This window comes from Oryctolagus cuniculus, chromosome 8 (genome assembly GCF_051225735.1).
Source record: "Oryctolagus cuniculus isolate XC-2025 breed Fujian yellow rabbit chromosome 8, ASM5122573v1, whole genome shotgun sequence".
Lineage (NCBI taxonomy): Eukaryota > Metazoa > Chordata > Mammalia > Lagomorpha > Leporidae > Oryctolagus > Oryctolagus cuniculus.
Window position 1 is genome coordinate 62,047,011 of NC_142874.1, and position 15,724 is coordinate 62,062,734.

General features: G+C 37.1%; 1 long non-coding RNA gene across 1 annotated transcript in view; it reads right to left on the reverse strand.

Annotated features, from left to right (window-relative positions):
* Positions 1-996: 996 nt before the first annotated feature.
* Positions 997-15,724, reverse strand: part of LOC138843380 (uncharacterized) — a 65,350-nt gene continuing 50,622 nt past the window's right edge. Inside the window, exon 3 of the long non-coding RNA XR_016211946.1 lies at positions 997-8,792. This is a non-coding gene — a long non-coding RNA (uncharacterized LOC138843380). The remainder of the gene's footprint in view (positions 8,793-15,724) is intronic.

Below are 15,724 nucleotides of genomic sequence, written 5' to 3' on the forward strand. Positions count from 1 at the left end.
AGTTCGTGTCCTGATTATACCTGTTCTGATCTGGCTTTCTGCTGATGCATCTTGGAAAGCAGAGGTAGATGGGACTATTTGAGTCCCTGCCCCTCATGTGGGAGATGAAGATGCAGTTCCTGGCTTCTGGCCTTGGCCTGACCCAGATCTGGCTGCTTAACCAGATTTGTCCTTCTGTCTAAGAATGTGAGGCTAAGTCTGAATAAGAAATTTGTTGGGCTCAGTGAGTTAAGTCACCAGTCAGAGCACCAGCATGCCACTTAAGCATGCTTGGTGCAAGTCCCAGCTAGTCCAGGTTTCTCATCCAGCTTCCTCTTAACGTGCCTAGGAGGAAGCTGATGTTAGTCCAAGTACTTGGTTTCCTGTCATTCATGTGGGTGATCTGAATAGAATTCCAGAATCTTGACGTAGGTCTGGCCTAGCTCTATTGAGGGAATGAAATCTGTCTTGCTCACTTGCTCTGCGTGTGTGTGTGTGTGTGTGTGTGTGTATCTATCGCTAACACTCTTTGCTCATAAAATGAATTAGATAATGAATCTTAAATTAATTAATTAATTATTTAATTTGATGCCAGTGTTGTGGCACTTCAGGTTAAGCTACCCCTGGCTACCCAGGCATCCCGTATCAGCGTTCCTGGCTTCTGCCTTGGGCCTGTCACAGACCTGGCTCTTGTGGCCATTTGAGGACTGAATCACCAGATGGAAATTGTCTCTCTCTCTCTCTGCCTCCCCTCAACCCCCATCAAACCTCAGAATTTCTCTCTGTAGCTTTGCCTTTCAAAAAATGTAATAAGAAAATTAGAAATTAAAAAATACAAACTTAAGTAAAATATTTTGTGGAGCAGTTATTTGACATAGCAGTTTTTTTCATAACTCAAAGGCAGTGTTTTTTTTAACTTTTATTTAATAAATATAAATTTCCAAAGTACAACTTTTGGATTACAATGGCTTTTTCCCCCCATAACCTCCCTCCCACCCACAATCCTTCCCTCTCCCGCTCCCTCTCCCATACCATTCACATCAAGATTCATTTCCAATTATCTTTATATACAGAAGATCAATTTAGTATATACTAAGTAAATATTTAAACGGTTTGCACCTACACAGAAACATAAGTATAAAATACTTTTTGAGTACTAGTTACAGCATTAATTCACATTGGACAACACATTAAGGACAGCCATCCTGCATGGGGAGTAAGTGCACAGTGACTCCTTTTGTTGATTTAACAAATTGACATTCTTATTTATGGCATCAGTAATCACCCGAGGCTCTTGTCCTGAGTAGCCAAGGAACAGCAGTTAAGCAAACACCTGGGGCCCCAGCATCACATGTTAGAGTGTATGGGCTTTGGTCCTGGCTCTATTTCTAATTCAAGTTTCCTGCCAATGTGCAAATATAGGAGGCCGCAGGAGATAGCTCAAGTCCTTGGGTCTCTATCACCCATTGGGAGTACTGCATTGAGTTCTAGGCTCCTGGTTTTATACCAGCCTAACCCCAACTGTTGTGGGCTTTTGGGGAGCAAATCAGTAAATTGAAGCTCTTTCTCTTTCTCTCTCTCTTTCAAATAAGTCTTTAATAAAAGAAAGAAATTTGCTGCTGACTCAATTGTAATAACTAAATACTTTCTGAAAACAATTTCTTTAAAAGCCTCAAATAAAACTGTTTTATTAGAAGCTGACATTGTGGCATAGCCAATAAAGCTGCTGCCTTCAACATCAGTACCCCACATGTGCACCAGTTCAAGTCTTAACTGTTCCACTTCCAGTCTAACTCCCTACTAATGTGCCTTGGAAAGCAGCAGAAGATGGCCTAAGTAGTTGGGCCCCTGCTACCACATGGGAGACCCAGATGGAGTTCAGGCTCCTGGCTTCATCCCAGCTTCATTCCAATTGTGGCCAATTGAGGGATGAAACAGCAGATGAAAAAATTCTTTCTCTCTCTCTCTGTAACTTTGCTTTGTAAATAAATAAATGAATCTTTAAAAATATTATATTTCAAGCTATAGAAATTTACTTTCATATTCCATGCTGTATCATTTTAAGCAATTGTTAATCCATATTGAAAATAAGGTCTATTTTGTCATACTTAACACATTAAGAGCACAAAACAGAAATATCAGATCTGGTTTATGCTAGCATACATGAAAGCTGTTTAAATTTGTATAAATTAGTAATAAGATGAGATTTCATTTTGATTGGTGGAAGATATTTAAAAGCGGGCGAGTTTACAGAGTGGTTGGTGATATTCAGGATTAGATTATGCACATAAAGTTATACCTTATTTGTATTATTTTAGGTCTAATGGTATTATGTGATATTACAACATTTTAATTTATTTGTATATATATTTATAAGTTAGTACATTAAGAAACATACAATAGATTAAATCCCATGCAAACATATATCCAATTTATAAACCCATTTTCTTTTAGCTTTGGAAATTTGGTTTACTTCCTAAAGACAATACCAATATCTGTGATATGTCTGTTAAATGTCATTGTTAAGCAATTTTGTTAACTTGAAATTTCAGTTTATGATCCTTTTTAATGTTCACTTTCAGATTAATATTTTATAACAGCAGTATTATATTTAGGAGGGAATGCTAATATTTGGATTAAAAATGTTGAGTATTTGAGAACTAGTACTTTCTTCTCTCTTTTTTGTTTTAAGATGTATTTATTTATTTGAAAGTAAGAGTTACACAGAGAGAGGAGGAGAGGCAGAGAGATAGAGAGAAGAAGAGGTCTTCCATCTGCTGGTTCACTCCCCAGTTGGCTGCAACAATCCGAGCTGCGCCGATCCGAAGCCAGGAGCCAGGAGCCTCCTCCAGGTTTCCCACGTGGGTGCAGGGGCCCAAGGGCTTGGGTTATCTTCCATTGCTTTCCCAGGCCATATCAGAGAGCTGGATTGGAAGAAGAGCAGCCGGGACTCAAACCGACACCCATATGGGATGCTGGCACTGGAGGCAGAAGCTTTACCCGCTATGCCACAGCACCAGCCCCTTTCTTCTCTTAATAGAAAACCAAATTTGTACTCATAGGCACAAATGAAATAATTCATATTTACAATATTTCTGTGGAATAATATAACAAATGGAACAAACAGGTACTCTAGAGAGTCAGTTTTACTTTAGAACCAATCCTGAACTCTTCATCTTCTAAACTATCTCCTTCAGTATTTCATTGACAATTGAACATTCCATATTGATAACATCACTTGGCTAATCATGTTTGGAATATAGCAGTCAATGTATCTTATCCTAGGTAATCTCCCTGAATTCTCAATAAATCCAAAGTTTGTTCATTCTACCTTCTGAATATCTCTTAAATCAATCTATTCAATTTGTTAAAAATGAAGTTTCATCATATTTTTGTTGATGCTCCTCCTTTCTCAAAAAAGGGAGTGGGGACTGACGCTGTGGTTCAGTAGGCCTGAGGCACCGGCATCCCAGATGGACCCAGGTTCTAGTCCCAGTTGCTCCTCTTCCAATTCAGCTCTCTGCTGTATCCTGGGAAAGCAGCAGAAGATAGCCCAAGTCCTTGGGCCCCTGTACCTCCATGGAAGTCCAGGAAGAAGCACCTGGCTCCTGGTTTCAGATTGGCACACTTCCAGTCATTGTGGCCATTTGAGTAGTGAACCAACAGAGGGAGGACCTGTCTCTCTGTCTTTCCCTCTCACTGTAACTCTACCTCTCAAATAAATAAATAAATAAATAAAATCTTAAAAAAAGGGAGAGGAATAACAAAGTAAGCTGTCTTTTTCTCTTTTTCTGCCTACTCTACAATAGTATTTGTCCTAGCTTAAAACAAGTTCCTAAATAGAGTAAAACATACTTTTAAATAGGTATAACTATTTCTGTGGAAAACAATGTTTGAACTCTGTGAAAATGATATTTGAAATATAGTTAAACATGAAATCATCTTAGTTATCTTTGCAGTTTAATAAACTTCCAAAAAGGCTATCTGCATTTCAATATGCATGATGTGTTAGAGTTATTTAATATTTAGTATATTTTTTAACTTTTATTTAGTAAATATAAATTTCAAAAGTACAGTTTATGGATTACAATGGCTTTCCCCCCATAACTTCCCTCCCACTCGCACCCCTCCCATCTCCCACTCTCTCTCACATCAAGGTTCATTTTCAATTATCTTTATATACAGAAGATTGATTTAGTATATATTAAGTAAAGATTTCATCAATTTGTACCCACACAGAACATAAAATGTAAAATACTGTTTGAGTACTGGTTATAGCATTAATTCACATTGGACAACACATTAAGGACAAGAGATCCCACATGAGGAGTAAGTACACAGTGACTCCTGTTGTTGACTTAACAATTTGACAGTCTTGTTTATGGTGTCAGTAATCTCCCTAGGCTCTAGTCATGAGTTGCCAAAGCTATGGAAGCCTTTTGAGTTCGCCGACTTTGATCTTATTCTGACAGGGTCATAGTCAAAGTGGAAGTTCTCTCCTCCCTTCAGAGAAAGGTACCTCCTTCATTGATGGCCCCGTTCTTTCTACTGGGATCTCACTCACAGAGATCTTTCATTTAGGGTTTGTTGTTGTGTGTGTGTTTTTTTTTTTTCCCAGAGTGTCTTGGCTTTCCATGCCTAAAATACTCTCATGGGCTCTTCAGCCAGATCCACATGCCTTAAGTGCAGATTCTGAGGCCAGAGTGCTGTTTAGGACATCTGCCATTCTATGAATCTGCTGTGTATATTATTTTTTAAAGATATATTTATTTATTTGAAAGTCAGAGTTGCACAGAGAGAGGAGAGGCAGAGAGAGAGAGAGAGAAGTCTTCCATCCAATGGTTCACTACCCAGTTGGCGGCAACAGCAGGAGCTGGGCTAATCTGAAGCCAGGAGCCAGGAGCTTCTTTCAGGTCTCCAACGTGGGTACAGGTGCCCGAGGACTTGGGCCATCTTCTACTGCTTTTCCAGGCCATAGCAGGGAGCTGGATCTGAAGTGGAGCAGCTGGGTGTTGAGCCAGTGCCCATGTGGGATGCCAGTGCTTCAGGCCAGGGTGTTAATCCACTATACCACAGCGCTGGCCCCAATATTTGGTATATTATTTATTTATTTAATTGCTTTACAAATGAACTGTGATAGCAAAAGGGAAAATTTATGAACTAAAATACATGTATGAGAACTTTTTTAGGGCTTTATATGTGTATATAAGTGACCATATAATTTTAAGCACTCTTCCCTTACATTTGAAATTTGACAAAATGCAGAAGAATAATTTTGGATCCTGTTACTATCTTTATAAAGAAAATTTAATGAAATTGAGGAAGGAATAATTCCTGAAAGGTTTTTTTTTTCAAAAATTAGTGAAATGAGTATATCTTTTGAAAGAAAATTATAAATTAACACTAATGTCCGAAAAGTAATCAGAGATCCAGAACATTGTCAAGCTAGGAAAATAAATATTAAGCTGTACTATTTTAATTAATAAATTTACATTATTAAAATATTAACATTAAATATTAAGTTCATTAAACTTGAATGTTTGTGATATAAAAGAAAGCTTTCATTTATTCTTATGTTCATAGATGTAAAAGCTAATTTCAAGCACCTTTCTATGAACTAAGATAGGAAAATTTGAATTTTATATCATTTCTCTTGCATATACTTGTTTTAGATAAGTTAAAAAGATATATTTAAAATAGTGACTATAGTTTCTTTTTCAAATCCCTTGTTTTAAATCAAGAGTTGTAGCACAATTTCTCTCCAGATAGTGCTCCAAATCTCAGGCTGTAAAGTTCACATTTCTCATTTAAAGGTGTGAATATAACCGGTATAAATGGCTTAGTGATATCTAGAATCATGACACAGCTGTCTGAATTCTACCTGTGGTGGCAAGTACCTGTCTTTCTGAATCAGGTCTTATTACTGACTATTGTGACCTCAAAGTTGTATTGATTTGGCCACCATTAGATGAAGAAGACTTCTATTATCTACTGTCTCATCCATTACCATGGGTTTTCAAAACACTTTCCGCAATATGGGTGAAAAATAATTTTATAATCTGAAGAGTCATTTAACTTGACAGAAAAACTTCAGAACACAGTTCGGCAGGAAATGAATGTTAGTTTACAACTATATGAACCAAAGACCAAAGATTTGACTAGATTAACATTTTTACAGTATAATTAGTGCGCTAAGAATAATGGAATATTTGTTTTTAAAATAGATGTTTAACAAAAGGAATTATGTTTAATAATTAAAAATAATGTTCTTTGAAATAATGACCTTTTACTACTACTAACAATTCAGTCTGCAATCACTTCAAAATTTGTTTTTGGATTCCCAGTCCTTTGCATTTATTTATGCATAAGTTCACATAAGCACAACCACATATATGGACAGAACCATTCAAACAGTCTGAGGAATTTACTCAGATTGTTCCTATATTCTTGCCTTTTTCAGAATATCAAATAAATGGGGTAATAAACTATGTCATTATTAGACTTAGGATTCTTTTAAGATTTATTTATTTATGTATTTGAAAGGCAAACTGACAAAAGATGGAGAGGAGGGAAAGAAATAGAGACAGAGAGGGAAGAATGATAGTGATATTCCATTCAATGGTGAAATCTCCAAATGTCTATAACCTCTTGGGTTGAGATAGGCTGAAGACACTAGATAACAATTCCACCCAGGTCTCCCACATGGGTGGCAAGGATCCAGCTAACTTGGTCATCTTTTGCTGCCACAATATGTGCATTATCCAGAAGCAGGAGCAGAAAAGCAGCCATGCCTGGATCCCAGGCACTTTGATATTGGGTGAGGGCATGTCAAGAAACAACTCAACCTCCTTCAACACAATGACCATCCTTGAGTCTGGGTTCTTTCTCTTGGCATAATGTATTTGAGTATTTTGATGTTGTTTCTAGGTAATATGGTGTTGAATAACATAACACTGTTTTCTATCCACCCATTTAGAAGCATTTAAATTAATTCTAGGTTATGGCAATTATGTACACTGCCATTCTAAAATTTATGTCTAGATTTCTTTTATAGATAGCATAATTTATCTATGAAATGTTCAAGTAGCTTTTATGAATATGAATTTCTAAAAGTATACTTAAAAGAACCACAAATACCCGATGATTCAGGTTTTTTTATGTTCATTTGAAAATTTCTACCCTGTTTTAGAGAACATGTATCATTTTGCATGCTTATTTTCAAGGAATCAGTGTTTCTCCAGTTCTACATACTTGCCAGTTCCCTGTTCATTTTAGTTATCCTAATATATGCTTAGTGTTATAGTATTATGTCTTTATTTCCCTGATCATTATGAACATTCTTCTATTTTGCTAATTTTCCTTCTATCTATCTTCTTTGAAGTGGCTATTCAAATCATTTTTAAATCAAGAGTGCTAGATTTATTGTTGTGTTTTGAGAATTCTTTATGAATTCTAGATGTAAGTCCTATGTCTTAAATATAATTTGCAATATTTCCCTATAGTCTGTAGCTTGCATTTGTATTCCCTTAACAGTGTCATTCTTGAAATAAGGACTTTTTATTTCGATGAAGTTCAAGCTACCTCTTGTGGATAGTGCTCTTGATATCATATCAATGACCTCCTTGCCTAATCTAAGGTCACAATTTTTTTCCTGTACATTCTTCTAAAATGTTGTTTGTTTATGTGTTTGATTTATGATTTATTTTAAAGTGAGAGAGAGAAAGAGAGAGAGAATTCTCTCTCCATTGGGTAACTTGGAAAATACCTGAATCAGCTGGGGTTGAGACAGGTCAAAGTCAAGGAGCTTGGAAAACTCATTATAGCTCTCCCAATTAACTGTATAGTAGTTAGAAGATATTTACATTAGAGAGATAAATGGTAATAGAACTATTCTGTTTCAATTAGAATAACTGAAATTATATGTCACCAGTGACATTGAAAACTTATGTAAATTAGCAAACCATTTCTACATATTTTATATTTTGATACTGATATATTTAATGTTGGAACCGTTTTTTTTAAACAGCACTGACAAAGGACATAGGTTTAATTTTAGGAAAGAAAATTGTGATGAACATGGATGCGAAAACCCTCAACAAATACTAGCTAATTGAATTCAACAACACATTACAAAAATCATTCATGTAGACAAAGTGGAATTTATCCTGGTTTGCAGGGATGGTTCAACAAATGCAAATCAATATATGTGATATACAGACAACATTTGATAAAATATATCATCATTTCATGATTAAAAACCTTAAACAAATTTAGAAGGGAAATTCATCAACACAATCAAGGTAATATATGACAAAACCACATACAATATCATATGGAATGAAGAAAAGTTGAAAGCATTTCCACTAACTTCCAGAACCAGACAAGGATGCCCACATTCACTATTGCTATTCAATATAGTACTGATAATTTTAGCTGTAGACATTAGACCAGAAAAAGAAAGCAAAAAGATACAAATAGGAAAGGAGGAAGTCAGGGCTGGCACTGTGGCATAGCGGTTAAAGCTGCAGTGCTGACATCCCATAAGGGTGCCAGTTCAAGTCTCAGCTGCTCCACTTCTGATCCAGCTCTCTGCTATGACCTGAGAAAGCAGTAGAAGATGGCCCAAGTCCTTGGGTTCCTGCACCTAGTGGGAGACCCAGAGGAGGCTCTTGGCTCCTGGTTTCAGATCAGCATAGTTCCAGCTGGTGTGGTCAATCAGAGAGTGAATCAGCAGATGGAAGACTTCTCTCTCTCTCTCTCTGTGCCTCTCCTTCTCTCTCTGTATAACTCTGACCTTCAAATAATAAATAAATCTTTAAAAAAAGAATGGAGAAAGTCCAATTATTCCTGTTTGCAAATGACATAATTCTATATAGAGAGGAACCAAAAGAAGGAACCACTGAGACAATTGGTGCTTATAACAGTTTGGTAAAGTTGAAGGATATAAAATCAACACACAGAAAAATAGCCTTTGTCTACAAAACAATGAAATGGATGAGAAATGACTAGTATGATCAGTCCCATTCACAATAGGTACAAACATATTTAAATGCCTTGGAATACATTTAACCAAGTGTGTGAAAGATTTGCAACAAGATAGAGGAATTTGGAAAACATCATGCTGAGTGAATTAAGCCAGTCCCAAAGGGACAAATAACATATGTTCTCCCTGATTGGCGACAATTAACTGAGCACCAAAGGGGAAACTTGTTGAAGTGAAATGGACACTATGAGAAACAGTGACTTGATCAGCTCTTGTCCTGACGGTTGATGTACAATGTAATACTTTATCCATTTTAGTATTTTTTTTGTTCTAGTACCATTGGTTGAACTCTGTAATTAACACACAATTATTCTTAGGTGTTTAAATTTTAACTGAAAAGTGATCCCTGTTAGGAATTTGGAAAACATTATGCTGAGTGAAATAAGCCAACCCCAAAGGGACAAATACCATATGTTCTCCCTGATTGGTGCAACTAACTGAGCACCAAAAAGGAAACTTGTTAATAGAATAAAAAAGGGAGAGAACTATCCAACATGGGAGGTGAGATGCACAGCAGAACCATAGAATGGGAGATGTCTTAAACAGCACTCTGGCCTCAAAATCAGCCCTTAAGGTATGCAGATCCAGCTGAAAAGCCCATGAGAGTATTTCAGGCATGGAAAACCAAGACACTCTGGGAGAAAAAAAAAAAAAAAAAAAACTAAATGAAAGATCTCTGTGAGTGAGATCCCAGTGGAAAGAACGGGTCATCAATGAAGGAGGTACCTTTCTCTGAAGGGAGGAGAGAACTTCCACTTTGACCATGGCCTTGTCTAAATATGATCAGAGTCAGTGAACTCAGGGGGCTTCCATAGCCTTGGCAGCTCATGACAAGAGCCTAGGGTGATTACTGAGGCCATAAACAAGAGTGTCAATTTGTTAAGTCAACAACAGGAGTCACTGTGCACTTACTCCTCATGTAGGATCTTTGTCTTAGTGTGCTGTACATTGTGATTTAATGCTATAACTAGTACTCAAACAGTATTTTTCACTTTGTGTTTCTGTGTAGGAGCAAACTGTTGAAATCTTTGCTTAATGTATGCTGAACTGATCTTCTGTATATAAAGAGAATCGAAAATGAATCTTGATGTGAATGGAAGAGGAGAGGGAGTGGGAAAGGGGAGGGTTGTGGGTGGGAGGGACGGTATGGGGGGGAAGCCATTGTAATCCATAAGTCGTACTTTGGAAAATTATATTCATTAAATAAAAGTTAAAAAAAATTAAGAAAAAAAGATCTCTACAATGAAATTTATAAAACATTATAGAATGAATTTAAGATGTCACAAAAAATGGAAAACATCACCATGTTAATGGAATAGATTAATCAGTATCAAAAAAATCTATACTATCCCAAAGCAAACCACAGATTCAATGTGATTCCAATCAAAATACCAAGGACATTCTTTTCAGATCTAGAAAAAAAAAAAAAAGATGCTAAAATGCATGTGGAAACTCAAGGGACCCTGAATATTTAAGGCAATCATAAACAACAAAAACAAAACTAAAGGCATCGCAATACTAAAAGTCAAGACATACTACAGGGCAGTTATAATTTAAACAGTCTAGTACTAGCACAAAAACAGATGTGTACACAAATGTAACAGAATAGAATATCAGAAATTAATCCATGTATCTATAACCCACTAATCTTTGACAAATGAGCTAAGATCAATCCCTGGAGAAAGAATTGTTTCTTTAATAAGTGGTGCTAGGAAAATTGGATCTATGCATGCAGAAGTATGAAACAAGACTTTTTACTTACATCTTCTATGAAAATCAACTTAAAATGAATGGATTGGGCCGGAGCCGCGGCTCGCTAGGCTAATCCTCCGCCTTGCGGCACTGACACACTGGGTTCTAGTCCCGGTCAGGGCGCCGGATTCTGTCCCAGTTGCCCCTCTTCCAGGCCAGCTCTCTGCTGTGGCCAGGGAGTGCAGTGGAGGATTGCCTGAGTACTTGGGCCCTGTACTCCATGGTAGACCAGGAGAAGCACCTGGCTCCTGCCATCAGATCAGCGTGGTGCGCCAGCTGCAACACACCAGCCGCGGCAGCCATTGGAGGGTTAACCAACAGCAAAAAGGAAGACTTTTCTCTCTGTCTCTCTCTCTCTCACTGTCCACTCGGCCTGGCCAAAAAAAAAAAAAAAATGAATGGATTAAGGATCTTAGAACCTGATACTGTCACCTTACTAGAGGAAAACAGTGATGAAATTCTGAAATATTTCTTGTGTTGAAGCACAGCCATAAAAGCAAAAATAGACATGGGATGGCATTAAGCAAAGAAACTTTGCAATGTAATGGAAATACTCAACAAAGTGAAGAGGCAATCCACAAAATGAGAGAAAATATCTGAAAACTATAAAACTGATAAGTGATTAATATTCAGAATCTATAAGAGCTCAAGAAGTCAACATCAACAAATCAAACTCTCCAGTTAAGAAAAGAGCAAAGCACTTGAACAGGCATTGTTCAAAGATGGATTTCAAATGGCCAACAGACACATGCAAAATGCTCAGGATTTACTAATCCAAACAAAAACTCCAGTGAAGTTTTAACTCACCCCAGTTAAAATGGCTATCATGCAAGATTCAAAAAACAATGATTGCTGGTGAGGATGTGGAAAAAAAGGTACCATAATACACTGTTGATGTGAATATAAATTAGTACAGCCATTATGGAAGACAGTATGGAGATTCCTCAGAAACCTGAAAATACATCCACCATATCACCTTGTCAACCCACTCTTGGGAATTTACCCAAATAAAATGCAATCAGCATATTAAAGAGTTACCTGTAACCCTGTGTTTGTTGCAGCTAAATTCACAACAGCTAAGATAAGGAGTCAACCCTGATGTCCATCAACTGAAGGCTGAATAAAGAGAATGTGATATACACTATGGGGGGGCGGAGCCAAGATGGCGGAATAGTGAGGGCGCGCACTGATAGTCCGGGAAAATTTAGTTTAATAAAAGGGGAGTTAGGGTAGCCGCAGAAAAAAGAACCAGGAAAATATTGCAGGGGATACCCTTCTGGATGGAGCGGCCGTAAATCGGAGGACCTACTGGGAGAACAAGGTCGCCCACCGCGCAGAAGCCAAGTCGCGGGACCCAGCCGCAGAAGCCCCAGGGTCTGCGCGCCAGTGCTCCAAGGGGAGTGCATGCCACACAGACAACAGCGGGGAGACTTGGGACGCTCAGGGCTCCGAGTCCACACATCGGCGCTGGAAGGGGAGGTGAGCTCAATAACCCGAGACATTGGTGGGGAAACGGGGGTCAGAATCTAGAGGGGGGCCGGAAAGTGCAGCAAACTCACTACCGGAAAGAAGGAAAAAAAAAGCTTCGGGGTTTCTCTTCCCCCTAACCTTGCAAAGGTTACAAGGCTGCAAGGCTTGAAGAATTCCCAAGAGACAAAGAGCAGGCCTCCTCTCTGGATTTACATATCAATGGGGGAGAGATAAGGAACTGAGTCACTACAATTCAGTAGCCTAGGCAACCCAGTGGGAGTCCAGAGGAGCCAAAGACTGGAAGCTAAATACCATCAATTCTGCACAGCCATGCCCTGTGGTGTTACTTACCCCTGAATAAATAAAATAAATAAGTAAATAAAAAGAGAGAGATTTACCACACATAACCTGAGGGTGTCACCTTTGCACACCCTTAACCAGGAAGAACCAGACAGAGCTCTCAGGCCGCACCCATCTCAAGCCTCCAAGGCTCCTCCAACAGCAGGCAGTCCACTTAACACGGACACAGTATAAAAGAAAAAAAAAAAACAAAAAAACAAAAAAAAAAAAAAAAACAAAAAAACGCACAGTGACTCAAGAAGAATTAACTATGCCGAGTAACAAACACAGAAATAGAGGGAGCAAGATCAATGATGACACTATGATGCCTCCAAATAAGCAAAACACCCCAAGCCAAGAGTATGAAGATGATGAGATAGAAGAAATGCAAGATACGGATTTCAAAAAATTTATGATAAGAACATTTAGAAGTTTTCAAAAGCAAATCCTTGAACTACAGAAATCCTTAATGGACAAGATTGAAAATCTCTCTCGTGAAAATGAAATTTTAAGGAAGAGTCAAAATGAAACTCAGAAACTAGTAGAACAGGAAAGTGTTATAGTGAAGAGAAATCAAAATGAAATGAAGAGCTCAATAGATCAAATGACAAACATATTAGAAAGCCTTAAAAACAGAATGGGTGAAGCAGAAGAGAGAATATCGGACTTAGAAGATAGAGCACAGGAAAACATACAGTCAAACCAAAGAAAAGAAGAGGAAATTAGAAATCTAAAAAATATTGTTGGGAATCTACAGGATACTATTAAAAAAACCAACATTCGAGTTCTAGGAGTTCCTGAAGGCATGGAGAGAGAGAAAGGATTGGAAGGCCTTTTTAGTGAGATACTAGCAGAGAACTTTCCAGGTTTGGAGAAGGACAGAGATATCCTAGTACAGGAAGCTCATAGAACCCCCAATAAACATGACCAAAAGAGATCCTCACCACGACACGTGGTAATTAAACTCTCCACAGTGAAACATAAAGAAAAGATCCTAAAATGTGCAAGAGAGAAACGTCAGATTACTCTCAGAGGATCTCCAATCAGACTCACAGCAGACTTCTCATCAGAAACCCTACAAGCTAGGAGGGAATGGCGAGACATAGCACAGGTGCTAAGAGAGAAAAATTGCCAGCCCAGAATATTATATCCTGCCAAGCTCTCATTTGTGAATGAAGGTGAAATAAAGACCTTTCATAGCAAACAGAAATTGAAAGACTTTGTGGCCACTCGTCTGGCCCTGCAAAAGATACTTAAAGATGTGCTACACTCAGAAACACAGAAACACGGCCATCAATATGAAAGAAGGGAAAGGAAGAACACCTACCAGTAAAAGAGCATGGGAAGCTCAAAGCATATACTAGAAAATATTCCCGGGAAAATGGCAGGGCAAAGTCACTAAGTATCAATAGTCACATTGAACATTAATGGTCTGAATTCTTCAGTTAAAAGACACCGTTTGGCTGACTGGCTCACAGAACACAACCCAACTATTTGTTGCCTACAAGAAACACATCTCTCTAACAAAGAGGCATGCAGACTGAAAGTGAAAGGTTGGAAAAAGATATTCCATGCCAACAGAAACCAAAAAAAAAGCAGGTGTAGCCATATTAATATCAGACAAAATAAACTTTAATATACACTATGGAATAATGGTTAGCCATAAAAAAAGAATGAAAGTCTTTCTTTTGCAATAAAATGGATGCAACTAGAAGGCATTATGCTTATTGAAATAAGCAATCCCAAAAACAAATATATGTTTTATCTGATACATGTTAGTAAACATAAAATATGAAAAATATATACAAATGAAATGGACATCTTGAGATTTGATTGTTGTTTTTATCCCTTGTTTTTATAGTCCTGTGGAACTGTGGCCTTGCTGCTTTTTGCTTGTTGAATATTATGATTAGTGGTGACTTAATCTTATGATTCTAGAGGGTATTGAAATTACATCTTTTCAAAACGAAAAAAAGGAAAGAAGGAAAGAACAAAGGAATAAAGGAAGGGAAGGAGGGAAGGAGGGAGGAAGGGAGAGGAAGAGGAAGGGAATTATGCTTATCATCTTAGAATTGTATCTATGCAGTACCTGAAATATATTCTCTTTATATTGGTAATTTTTTAAAAAAAACTAGATACAGTTTTCAACATTTTGAAAATCATTAGATAATATAATTTTTACATTGGATACATTATTTTCAGGAACTAGAAACTTTTAACATTAAAATAGTCCTTTAAATTTTGTAACATAAAGGGATATATTTCATGTATATAATGTGAATATATTGTAAGAAGAATATATAATACTAATATTATTAATAAAAGAGACAATATTTCATACATAAAATAGGTGACAAAATCAGAGACTCTACAGGCATTTAAAGGATTAAGAATAGCTAGAAACAATTAAATTTGAAAATAGACAAATCGGATCCGTTAGTTAAAGAAAGAAATTATCAAACTCAGAAAAATATGAGTTTATAGCATGAATTACCCTATATCTATTTTAAAAAATTCAATCTGCAACTAAAGTTCTGGATGTTTTCCCTGGTGTATTCTACTAAATATTTAATACTAAACAACATTAACTCATTTCTGTTGCTAATTTGAAAGTTATCTCATATCTATAACCCTGGAGCTCTTGAGTGTATTACTTGCAGTAGACTTGGTTGAGTTCAATTTGATGATCTTTCACTTCCCTGTAGATGGAAATGTCTATTCTGCTCTGGGTTTGAGAAGTTAGATTTTATTATCTCTTTGAATAAGCTTTACTCCTTTGGATTTCTAAAGTCCCTCTTGAACCCCAATAACTCAGAAACTTGCTGTTTTGTCTAAAAGTTTCTGTACTCTTTTTTCATTAGTGCTTTTTTCTTTTTTTTCCTTTGACTATGTAGTTTCCAATAGCTTGTCTTTAAGTTCATTGATTATTATGTTTGATGTATTCCGTTATTGATGTCTTCTGTCACATTCACGTGTGCTGATCCTTATATGGTGAGTTTTGTGCATCTTATTTTCTCTGTTTTTTGAGGTCATGTTTCCTTTAAAGATTCTGGTGCTTGATGGTGAACAACAACTTCTGTACATTGAATGGCTGGTTGTTTCTTCTGGTCTTAACCTTTCTTATTTTGTGCCTGACTTACA